Below are 11,682 nucleotides of genomic sequence, written 5' to 3' on the forward strand. Positions count from 1 at the left end.
TATACCAATTTTCTTTGGACATTTCCTATTAAACACAAATCCGAAGTCTTTGATATTTTCGTCAATTTTCACAAATTAATACGTACTCAATTTAATAGACCCATAAAAACTTTCCAATGCGACAACGGTCGCGAATATATCAATTCACAATTTCACGATTTTTTCAAACAAAATGGTCTATTGTTTCGTCTTTCGTGTCCTTATACCTCTCAACAAAACGGTAAGGCCGAGAGTAAGATTCGGACCATCAATAACATGGTTCGAACCCTCCTTCTTCACGCCAGCTTACCCCCTTCAATGTGGCATTATGCACTCGCCATGGCAACTTACCTACATAATATTTTACCAAGTAAGGCTAACAATTTTATACCTCCTTTGTCTAGCCTTTATTTTCGCACTCCTTCTTATTCCCATCTCCGTACCTTTGGATGTTTGTGTTATCCTCACTTACCCTCTTCAAACATTCATAAACTAGATGCCCGTACTACGCGTTGTGTCTTTTTGGGGTACCCGTCGAATCATCGAGGCTATTTATGTCTCGACTTGTCCACACGTAAGACCATCATTGCTCGCCATGTAACTTTCAATGAAACTTGTTTCCCTTATGCCACTGATAACCAAGTGTCCAGCTCGTCTTACAATTTTCTGGACTCCGACCCCTCCCCCTACACGACACATTTCCTTACCCATACTACCCCTCCTCCCACCGTAGAAACACCGGCATCACCACCTCCTCGGACTCCTCCCACCACACCTCCTAGGGACCCTCCCAACTCCTCTCCACGGACAACTCCCAGTCTGTCTCCTAGGGACTCACCCATCTCCCCTACCACCTCATCACCCACGTCCTCTAACCCACCAAACGAACCCTCCCCACAAATGACAACTCGAGCCCAACATGGCATTTTTAAACCAAAAACCGTATTTGACCTTTCGGTTCAAGCCGCCCCTTCACCCATTCCTAAAAATCCGATCACTGCACTTCATGACCCCAATTGGAAGCAGGCCATGACCGATGAATTTAATGCTCTCATTAAAAATAAGACTTGGGTCCTCGTTCCTCGTCCTTCCGATGTTAATATTACACGGTGTATGTGGATTTTTAGACACAAGTTTAAGTCTAACGGTGATTTGGAGCGATACAAGGCTCGACTTGTTGTTAATGGCAGGTCTCAACAGGTAGGGATTGATTGTGATGAGACTTTTAGTCCGGTCGTGAAACCGGCTACTATCCGCACCGTCCTCAGCATTGCCGTGTCCAAAAGATGGCCCATTCATCAACTTGATGTCAAGAATGCTTTCCTTCATGGACACCTTGCCGAAACCGTCTATATGCACCAACCTCCGGGTTTCCGTGACAAAGCTCACCCCGAGTATGTTTGTCTACTTCAAAAGTCTCTTTATGGACTAAAACAGGCTCCCCGAGCATGGTACCAAAGGTTTGCAAAGTTTGTTTCTACTATCGGTTTTCATCACAGCATTTGCGATAATTCACTCTTTATCTTCGCTCACGGTGACGATATTGCTTATCTCTTGTTATATGTTGATGACATTATTCTCGTCACCTCCAATGACAAATTACGGGACACTATAATTGGTAAACTTCAGTCCGAATTTGCTATGACTGATCTTGGTCCTCTGAATTATTTTCTTGGTATCGCTGCGGTCCGTCATGGCAATGGTATTTTTCTACATCAAAAGAAATATGCTGATGAAATCCTCACTCGCGCCAAAATGACAAATTGCAAACCTGCACTTACTCCGGTCGACACAAAACCCAAATTAAGTGCCGAATCTGGTCCTAAAATTGATGACCCATCCTTGTATCGGTCACTTGCAGGGGCATTACAATACTTGACCTTTACTCGCCCCGACATTTCCTATGCGGTTCAACAAGTTTGTCTTCATATGCATGATCCTCGAACCGCTCATTTCGCAGCTCTTAAAAGAATCATACGGTACATACAAGGTACCAAGCATCTCGGCCTTCATCTTACTCCCTCCTCGGTCTCTCGTTTAACAGCTTACAACGACGCCGATTGGGGAGGCTGCCCCGACACGCGTCGATCTACCTCCGGATATTGTGTGTATCTTGGCGACAATCTTATCTCTTGGTCCTCAAAGCGCCAAGCTACTATATCAAAATCCAGTGCCGAGGCCGAATACAGGGGTGTCGCGAATGTAGTAGCTGAGTCATGTTGGCTTCGGAATCTTCTTCTTGAACTTAAGTGTCCAATCTCCAAAGCCACCATTGTTTATTGCGACAACGTGAGTGCAGTTTATTTATCAGGTAATCCCGTACACCATCAACGCACCAAACATATCGAAATGGATATACATTTTGTTCGGGAAAAAGTTGCTCTTGGCCATGTTCATGTACTTCACGTCCCATCTCGGTATCAATACGCCGACATTTTTACCAAAGGCCTACCCAAACCGTTATTTGACGACTTCCGCTCCAGTCTCAGCATTCGACCTCCTCCCGCTTCGACTGTGGGGGTGTATTAGAATATATGTAAATATTCTAGACGATTAGTTACGATTTTATGTATTATAGTCTTCCTATTTTATAGCCTCTTGTTATGGCATGTATCAAGCTAGAATATTTTGTATGTTATATATTTATAGGTCGTTTGATTAATGAAATCCTCAACCATTCAAACTCTATTAGTCACCATACTCAACCAAAGGTCACCTTCCCTTTGTCTTGACGGTTGTCCTTTTTTTTTTGTTTCCAGCCAATGGTGGAGTGCCACCTACCGAATCACCAACAAGGTCACTAACTCAACTGAAGGTCACCAATTGACCCTGAGTACTTCAAGGTCGCCAAAATCAAACCCTTAATCCTAATTTAAGGTGTCATTAAGGTGACCCAACAAGGTCACGACCCAGGCAGTGACCTCCCTTAATCCTAATTTAAGGTATCATTAAGGTAACTCAACAAGGTCACGACCCAGTTAGTGACCTTGCTTGGGGATGGTCTTACATAAAATGTCTCACTTTATTTTACGTATCCTACGTATATACAATGTCTCACTAATGTTTAATTTTAATTAATTATTCTCAATTTCTCATGTTAGTAAATTTGGAATTTTTGTAGTTTCTACTCTGTATCTATTGTTATGGGATAATTCTGATAAAAGTTGAAAATCGTTAATTCACTAAAATTGGAATTAATATTCAGAGAATATTTATTTTCTTAGCTTCTTAGATACGGTTTAAGTCTTTACAATATACTCGACACTTGTAGCTATTATAGTTTAAATTATACTCTCTTCATTAAATTTTTATCACCCACTTCTCCAATATAGGTGAGGAGTATTATATTGAAGTGTGATGATAAAAGATGAATGGAGGGAGTATTAGTTAAACATGATTAAAAATTTAAGGTTTTGATTAGAGAGCTGGGTAGTTCACAAAAACTTTAGAGAAACGGTCTCTCAATACGCTTTATTGAAAGACCTCTCACATAATGAGGAGATAGACTTATTTAATTTTTATTTTCCATGTTATATTTCCTACTAATTTAGTGAGAGACGGTATCTCAAAAGACCTATTGCAATCCGTTTGACATTGCTTAACTTTATCTATTTAACTATTTTCACATTACTTGGGTGAACAACCATATGCTTGGCCGTACATGGATTGTCTTGTATTATATGGTACAATAGGCTTTGACATTCCCTTAATTAACGTCGTATTTAATTAATACCACCACCTAATGCTTGGTGGGTAGAGTGTATATATATAATTTAATGCTAGCTTGGCTTGATTGTCCACGAGAAGAGACAAAAACTCCCAATTAAACTCATAATCGTCTACTGTATGATTTTATTTTGACTTTGTGTGTCATAGAATTAAATTGCTCTTCTTGATTACAAAACCGTTCTTCTAACAGCAAGTCTTGCTGAAGACGGGACATTTCGTCTTCAGCTGAAGACGGGGTAAAATGTCACCCATTTAAGATGAAAATGTAACCATTTTAAGGTAAATAATTTTTAAAGCTATAATAGTTTGTCATTAAAATGGTAACATTTTGTAGTTAAAATGGCGACATTTGGCCCGTCTTCAGCTGAAGACGAAATATGGCTGCCATCAATGAGAATTTGTGTTCTTCTAATGTACGTATATCTTAAGGGCATATATTTAGTAATTAATAATATAAACTAGCGTAGCTCCCGCGCAAACGCGCGGTATATATAGGAAATACGCGGTATATATAGAAATTTTAATTTTTATTATAATACTTATAGATTTTAGATTTATATCTCATGAATTTAAAAAACAAAAACTAATCTTAAAATTAATCAAGAGAATTGAGTAATTTCATGAGGTGTGTTTTTTTATGAAAATATTTTTGATGGGGCATATTCTGCACCGCTGACCAAGTCAACACATTGAGCAAGGTCAAGGGTATTCACAGCAAAGTCAACGACTTAGACAGACTAGCCGGTGAAGCCCATCGGCCTGTCACCGGGTCTCGGCGGACAACTAACCAGTAGGGACACAAATCCGCGTACTCATATCCAAGACCCTCGGCGAGCCTCGCCACAGTCCATCGGCCGAGGGTATAACGGTCTTTTCACCGATAGCCACTTGGCACTACGTGACAAAAGGTAAAAGCTCATAAATACTCCCTCAACCTTCATTGAGGAGAGGATCCACAAATTGACCTAATAACCACTATTCATCTGGTAATATCTTGCTTATCTCTCTACAATACACTCTTAGCCAAGTTACAACAACTTCTCTCTAAGTTTACTGACTTGAGCGTCGGAGTGAGTACGCTCGGCCAAAGCCGAGCCCTCGCTTGTTCATCGTTTGGGAGACCGCAAGGAGGATTCAAGCATGGACATCATTCTACTAGCTACGAGTGGTAACTAACACCGCTCCGGAATTACCCAGGAACAATTGGCGCCGTCGTGGGGAAGACACTAGAAGCTAGTCACATTCATTCCCAAACAACAAAAACAAAAACACCAAAAAACCCACCCGAAAAGCTAAGATGTCGAAACAACAAGAGATAGTCGCAACCGACGAAGCCACATTCTACCAAGATGATACATTTCACCATTCTGGAGTAGTACAACCCTCCACCGGCGGAGTAGTCCAACCGGAATTCGGAATGCCGTGTAATACGGACACGCGCCGCCCCGCCAACCAGGTCACCATCATGGGACGGGTGGTTGACGTAGCAAAACCGAAGACACTCCTGGACCTGGTGGGAGTACACCGGCTCACATAAGCACGCCGACACGAGCGGCGGAAGCCGTCCAGAGACCAGAGCCTTAACGTGACTCCAAGAAACCCGAACGGAGCACTCGGGAGAAGCAGACCCTACCAAGACGCCGGAGGAGCCCAAAGTGGTCGTGGTGGACGTAAGTCCTTCTCGCACCCGGGAGAGGACATCGCCGCCGCAACACCGACGAGGCACACCGGGAGAACCAGTGAAGCCCGACTCGGGAGAGTCGGAGAAGAAGCCCGAGCCGGAGAAGAAGTCCTTCTCGCTACGAGGAGAGAAGCCGGACTAGGAATGCGAGGAGTCGGTCGCCGCGTGTCATCCGACACGTGGTCAAACACCCCTCGGTGATTATGTCCCGGACACCGCCGTGCCAACCAAGTCAAGTTGCCGGCGTTCACATACAAAGGAGACAACGACCCAACCGACCACGCCGAGGCTTTCGAGTCTTACATGTCGGTATGGGAGCGACTGATGAGGTCCGGTGCCGAGTTTTCCCAACGACTCTGCATGGGATGGCTCAAAAGCGGTACAAGGGGCTTCCGACGGTTCGGTATCTTGTTTTGCCGACCTAAAGGACGCCTTCTTAGCCCAGTACTCTTGCAACAAAAGGACGGTCGTGGAGACGTCGGACCTCCTAACTATCAAGCAGGAGGAGGGCGAGTCTCTACGAAGCTATATGAAGAGGTTCGACGGCAAGGTCCAGCAGATTCGGGAAATCAATCCCGAATCGGCGGCCAGACCGATGAAGGGCCTCCCAAAGGGAACCTTAAAAGACGAGCTCATCAAGCACGGGGCCGGGCCTAGACGCCGCGAGGAAGATGGCCGACCAGGCCATCAAGGTGGAAGATTACCACAAGACCCGGGTAGGCCCCGGCGAGGCCGAGCCCTCGAGAGAAAAAGCCGCCGGGATGATAGCCGGATGAGAGGCGCCGTGACAATAACAGTCACGATCCGATGATAAACGCCGTGACAATAACAGGTCACGGTCGATAGATCCGCCAAGAAACAGGCCTCGACGGGCGCGCGCGCGATTCGGGAATGTTTTACCAAAGGCATTACCATGACAAAACCCCTCTGGTCGCATCGGCCGCCAAGGTCTTCGCCTAAGCGCGGCGAGGGCCGAAGTGGGAACGGCCTCCCAAGCCAAAAAGGAGACGGTGACTCGAACCGATCTGCGAGTACCACGGCTGCGCGCCACCTCATCGACAGCGGCATTTGAAGAATGCAATCGAAGAGCTAATCCGGAAGGGGAGCCTCGACAAGTATGTGGCCAAAGGCCAAGACCGACGCCGGCGGCCGGATAAGAAATCCGTTTTTCAACGGATAGGAGTTATCCATGTAGTCATCGGAGGTAACGAGAACGGTGGGTCAGCTCATGGGCACAAACGGCACCGAACGAGCCGTATCGGGCCATCAACTTTGTGCCCAACGCGGCGACCACCGCCCCAAAGCATTCCCGATATGACTATTGGAGGGAAGGACTACGAGGGAGTCATCGCCCCTCAAACGACCCACTCGTAGTCAACTTGGACATATCCAACCACCTAGTGAAGAGATGTCCGATAGACACAGCGCCTACACGAACATCATGTTCGGGAGTGCTTCCACGACCTCGGCCCGAGAATCAAGGACTTGAGCCCCCGCACCCATCCACTATACTGACTTCTCCGGTGGCCTGGTACCCCGGGTTCAATCGGACTCACCGGTGATGTTCGGCGAGGGGAATGCGGCCAAGAACGTCCTAGCCGAGTTCGTCGTCATCAACGGCTCATCCGCCTACAACGCCCTAATAGGCCGAGTTACTCTAAGCGATGCCGACGCAGTGATGTCCATCCGGCCCCGACACTAATGTATGTCTCGGACCGGGGAAGCGCATAAGCTCGTCTCCAAAGACGAGAAGGACGAGGTGGTCAACATCCGGATATCCGCGGAGGATGCAACATGCAATCCCTCAAAGTGGCGAAGCGATCGGAGAAGGGGAAAAGCTCATCCTCACAACCGAAGGGCGACCTTATGGATGCGACCGACGGCTGACGGGGAACAGCGCCTCTAGATGAGGCATTAGGAAACTGATAGACCTTGTATAGCGCCGGAGGTGCCCAAAACAGCTGTGGGCATCCCGACGCATGTTAATATCAAATGTAAAATCGACCAAGTCTCCCATGAAGATGTCCATTTTCCCCACAAATCACTGAATGGAATAAAGAAGCCGACGCCGTCTCATACTGTCAATTCGACAAGAGCGGCAGTCGTTAAAGAAGCCGACGCCGTCTCATACTGTCGATTCGACAAGAGCGGCAGTCGTTAATGAAGCCGACGCCGTCTCATACTGTCGATTCGACAAGAGCGGCATCGTTAATAAGCCGACGCGTCTCATCTGTCGATTCGACAAGAGCGGCGATCGTTAATGAAGCCGACGCCGTCTCATCTGTCGATTCGACAAGAGCGGCGATCGTTAATGAAGCCGACGCCGTCTCATCTTTGTCGATTCGACAAGAGCGGCGATCGTTAATGAAGCCGACGCGTCTCATACTTTGTCGATTCGACAAGAGCGGCGATCGTTACGAAGCCGACGCGTCTCATCTGTCGATTCGACAAGAGCGGCGTCGTTATGAAGAAATGTAGCGCGTGGCGATCACCCCAAATAGTAGACGCTTGGCGATCACTTAAAGTGGTAGACGCCGCGTAACACGCTATCCGACGCCTGACCACACCTTTGTCATAGACAAGAGCGGTGGTCCCCACGAAGAAATGTAGCGCGTGGCGTCACCCCAAATAGTAGACGCAGCGATCACTTAAAGTGGTAGACGCCGCGTAACACGCTATCCGACGCCGACTCTTTCATCGTCGTCACCGACAAGAGCGGCGATCTCCATCAAAAAGCGAGACACCGCGACGATCGCGGCCAGTAGATTGATAAACAAACCAAAATGCCTTAAAAGCGTTAAAAACGGTTGAGATGCACACTCTAAACCGCTCGGCCAAGCCAAGGGTCAAGCAAAAAGAGACGCTCAATTAATAACGTAAGAGGGCAACTCGGCACGTAAACGAGAAAAGACCTCGGCCATGCCGAAGGCAAAAGAAACGAACTCTTATTTATAATAACGGTTTGCGGGCGAAAAGAATGGAGATGTGACCTACCAAAGGATACAAAATACAAGGAGAAAAGCAAAAGCTACAATTATGTCATTTGAAGCACCAAAAGATGGCGGGGAGGAAGGGCTTAATAATCGGCCCCGAACAGTGAAGCAGATCTCTTTGTAAACTTGTTCTCATCAAGCAAAGACATGATGGTGTGTGAGGAGTGAAGCAGATCTCGTAAACTTGTTCTCATCAAGCAACCTCGCTCTGGTGTGTCGCTTACCATCGATAGCGGTAGCCGCATCTTCTTCAATAGGCAACCAAGAGCTTTCCTAGCGGCCTCGGCTTTGGCCTCGGCGTCATCGGCCGCCCTCATTCTCTCGGCTTCCTCCTTAGCCGCCTTAGCCCTCTCAAAGAAGAGTCGCTTTCTCCGCGGCCGCCTCCTTCTCAATCTTTGCCTTCACCGCCTCCTTGGCCTTCTCCACCATGGCGTTCTCTTTAGCCTCGAGCTTGTCATCAATCAAGCGACTTGTCATATCTACCCCACGGAAAGGAACCATCAAGAGGGAAAAGCTCCTCGATCACTTCCCTAGCAGCTCCTTCGGCCAAGTCCCGAATTCGGCACGATTGGGGAGCATGACGGTTTGGAGCATCTCAATGTCCGCCTCCTTCTGCTTGATGACGGCCTCTTTGCCCCGAACCACCTCCGCCGGGGCCTTAAACAGGCCCTCGGATTCGTTCCTCTGCTGGAGATAGAGGTCGGCACGCCCTTGAACATGGTTACACTTCTCCAGCGACTTCGCAGCCTCGGGCCGCCGCAGCCTCGGCGCCGCAGCCTCGGCCTTGGCTTTCTCGAAGGACCTCTTTTTCGGCGTCCTCCCCGAGTTTTCTCTCGCCCAAGAGCGCCTTCTCAAAGCATCTCCCCTAAGCTTCCGCTCATTGAGGAGACCTAGCTTTACCGACGCAGCCCACCGCTTAGCGGCATTACGCTCATGAACGGCTCGAGCCACGGCCTTTCTCCTCGCTCCATGAGACGAGCCGCGGTAACCACGTTCCACCTTGCAAGCTCCCTAATCGCCTTCGTGCCTTCCTCTATAAGCGGGAGACGAAGCCTTCCGGGATGAAGGGACGGTGGTAACAATTTGACCCCAACCCGCGGGCCGGGAGGAGGAAGCCTTCGGGATGAAGGGTTAACGGTGACGCCTTGATCGCCGACTGCGCAGAGGTCCCCTCCACCGCCGCCCAACGAGAGCAGAAGCCGGCTGCGGCTGGCCTACAAAAATTTAATAAAGACGTCAGTGTCAACGTATATCGACATGTCGAAGCTTTGTCATCGGGAGCACCCAATGACTCGGCTAAATTTAAGCCACGGAATGAATAGGTACCGTGCTTCGCCTTCTTGGCCAGAGGAGGCACTTCCTTGCCAACAATAGAAGCTGCCTCCTTCCTCTTTCGGATAAGGGGAGATTCCTCCGCATCGGAGTCCCCCTCGGAAGGAATATCAACCACCTCCACCGTCTCCTTTAGGAGGGGGGGTGGGAGTTGCAACTGGCGTCGACACCCTCGCCGCCGAAGACATTGTTTTCCGCGTCCGACGCGCAACGCCGCTAACAACCTTCGCCTGAGCCTCCTCCACGCTCAAGCCCTTCAGCCGCTGCTCCATAAGATCACTCGGCGACTTCCTACGGTCGTGGGTTTGAGCCTTGGGATGCAAGTTGGCAACGGTTCCATCTTTGTGCAGCCCCATTCTCCGGAGAATATCCTCAGACAAGCCCGATCCAAAGTGGTCTGCGAAAGAAACAAAGCAAGAGTTAAGTAGAGGAAATAAACCGAAATTCGAGGAGCAAGAGCACTAAGAACGGCGATGGGCCTCACACCGACCCCACTCACCCCGTGTTAGGGCCGGTATGAGGCCGACATGGCAGAGCGGCTCATCCTGAAGGATGATCTGCGTCGGGGGAATCCATCTTTTCGGCACCCCACTCTTGTCCACCTCAAAGAGCCTCATTGCGCCTTCTCATCCTCCCGGAGATAGACACTGCCGGCATCCATTTTGAGCTTCTTCCGGGAAACCCATCTATCGTGCTCGCCGAGTCTCACACCGCAAGTTAACTCGGTCTTTGGAAAAAGGTGGCGGCGGATAGTCATCCCAAGACCTTAACGTACACCCACCGGCCTTGCCGATCCTTGCAAGAAGAAAGTTTGTTGACAGAGACATAACCCGGCTCCATCTCCACACTGTACCATCCGACGCGCGAGAAAATGGTTTGAGATGGTGAAGCCGCGGAATAAATTCACCGTTGGGGCCTCTCCCTTGAAGAGACAGAGCCAGACAAAGCCGATTATGGTCCTCATAGCCAACGGGTGCAGTTGTGCAACGGCAACGTTCATGGCTCTAATAATGGCCATAACGTGCTCATTCAACGGAAACCGGAGCCCATACTCCAAATGCCGCATATACACGCCGGTGTGGCCCGGTGGAGGGCAACATACGGCCTGACCCTCCTCAGGGATAACAATTTTGTATCCCCTACCGAAGAAAAAATGGCCCTCGAAAAATTTCTCGCCTGAACAACTGGCGAGCTTATGAGTCCAAGCACGGTCAGAACGGACCTTACAGGCGTCGCCGTGATCCATAACATACTGCCTCCCTTCGTTAGGACGAGGCCTTTCCTCTTCGTCACCGAAATCATCACCAAAATCGCCATAGGAATCAGAGTCCTCCCATTCCTCAAGAATTTGAGGATCAACTTCAGGAGAAGGAGACCTAGGGCCCCCCGACGCGGGTTTACTAGGTCCAGCATCAGCAGAAGACATGTTCACAACAAACTACAAACGAAATAAGAGAAAATCTGTTTGATTACCTTGAAGAAATACACTCGCCGGATCGAAGACCGAAGATTGGAAGAATAGAAAGCCCTTGAAAGTTTAAAGAGAGGAAGATTTTGGGAGAATTTTTGAAAATTTGAGGAAATGAAAGTAATGGCCAAAATCACGGAGTAACTACCCTATTTATAGGGAAAAAGCCCATGAAGAAGGACCAATCGGGGCATGACCCATGAAGCGTCAACCAATCGGCAAGCGGACACGTGTCAGACATGCAACCACGGAATGTCAATCGTTGCAACAGTTGAATGTCAATCAATGCTACAGTTACCAAGCGTATTCAACACGCCCATTCACATCTCTTCGCCTGTTCATCTCCCTCAACAAATTCCTAGGCGCCTGCTCTCCGCCGGCTACATGATCGACCAAGCCATGAAGCACCGGCCGGGGGCAACCAAAAATGACAGGCACTCTCAGCCCTGGTCTCGGCCAGCGTCATATTAATTCCCACATCGGATACCCTTTACGCATCC

This window comes from Silene latifolia, chromosome 1, assembly GCF_048544455.1.
Source record: "Silene latifolia isolate original U9 population chromosome 1, ASM4854445v1, whole genome shotgun sequence".
Classification (NCBI taxonomy): domain Eukaryota; kingdom Viridiplantae; phylum Streptophyta; class Magnoliopsida; order Caryophyllales; family Caryophyllaceae; genus Silene; species Silene latifolia.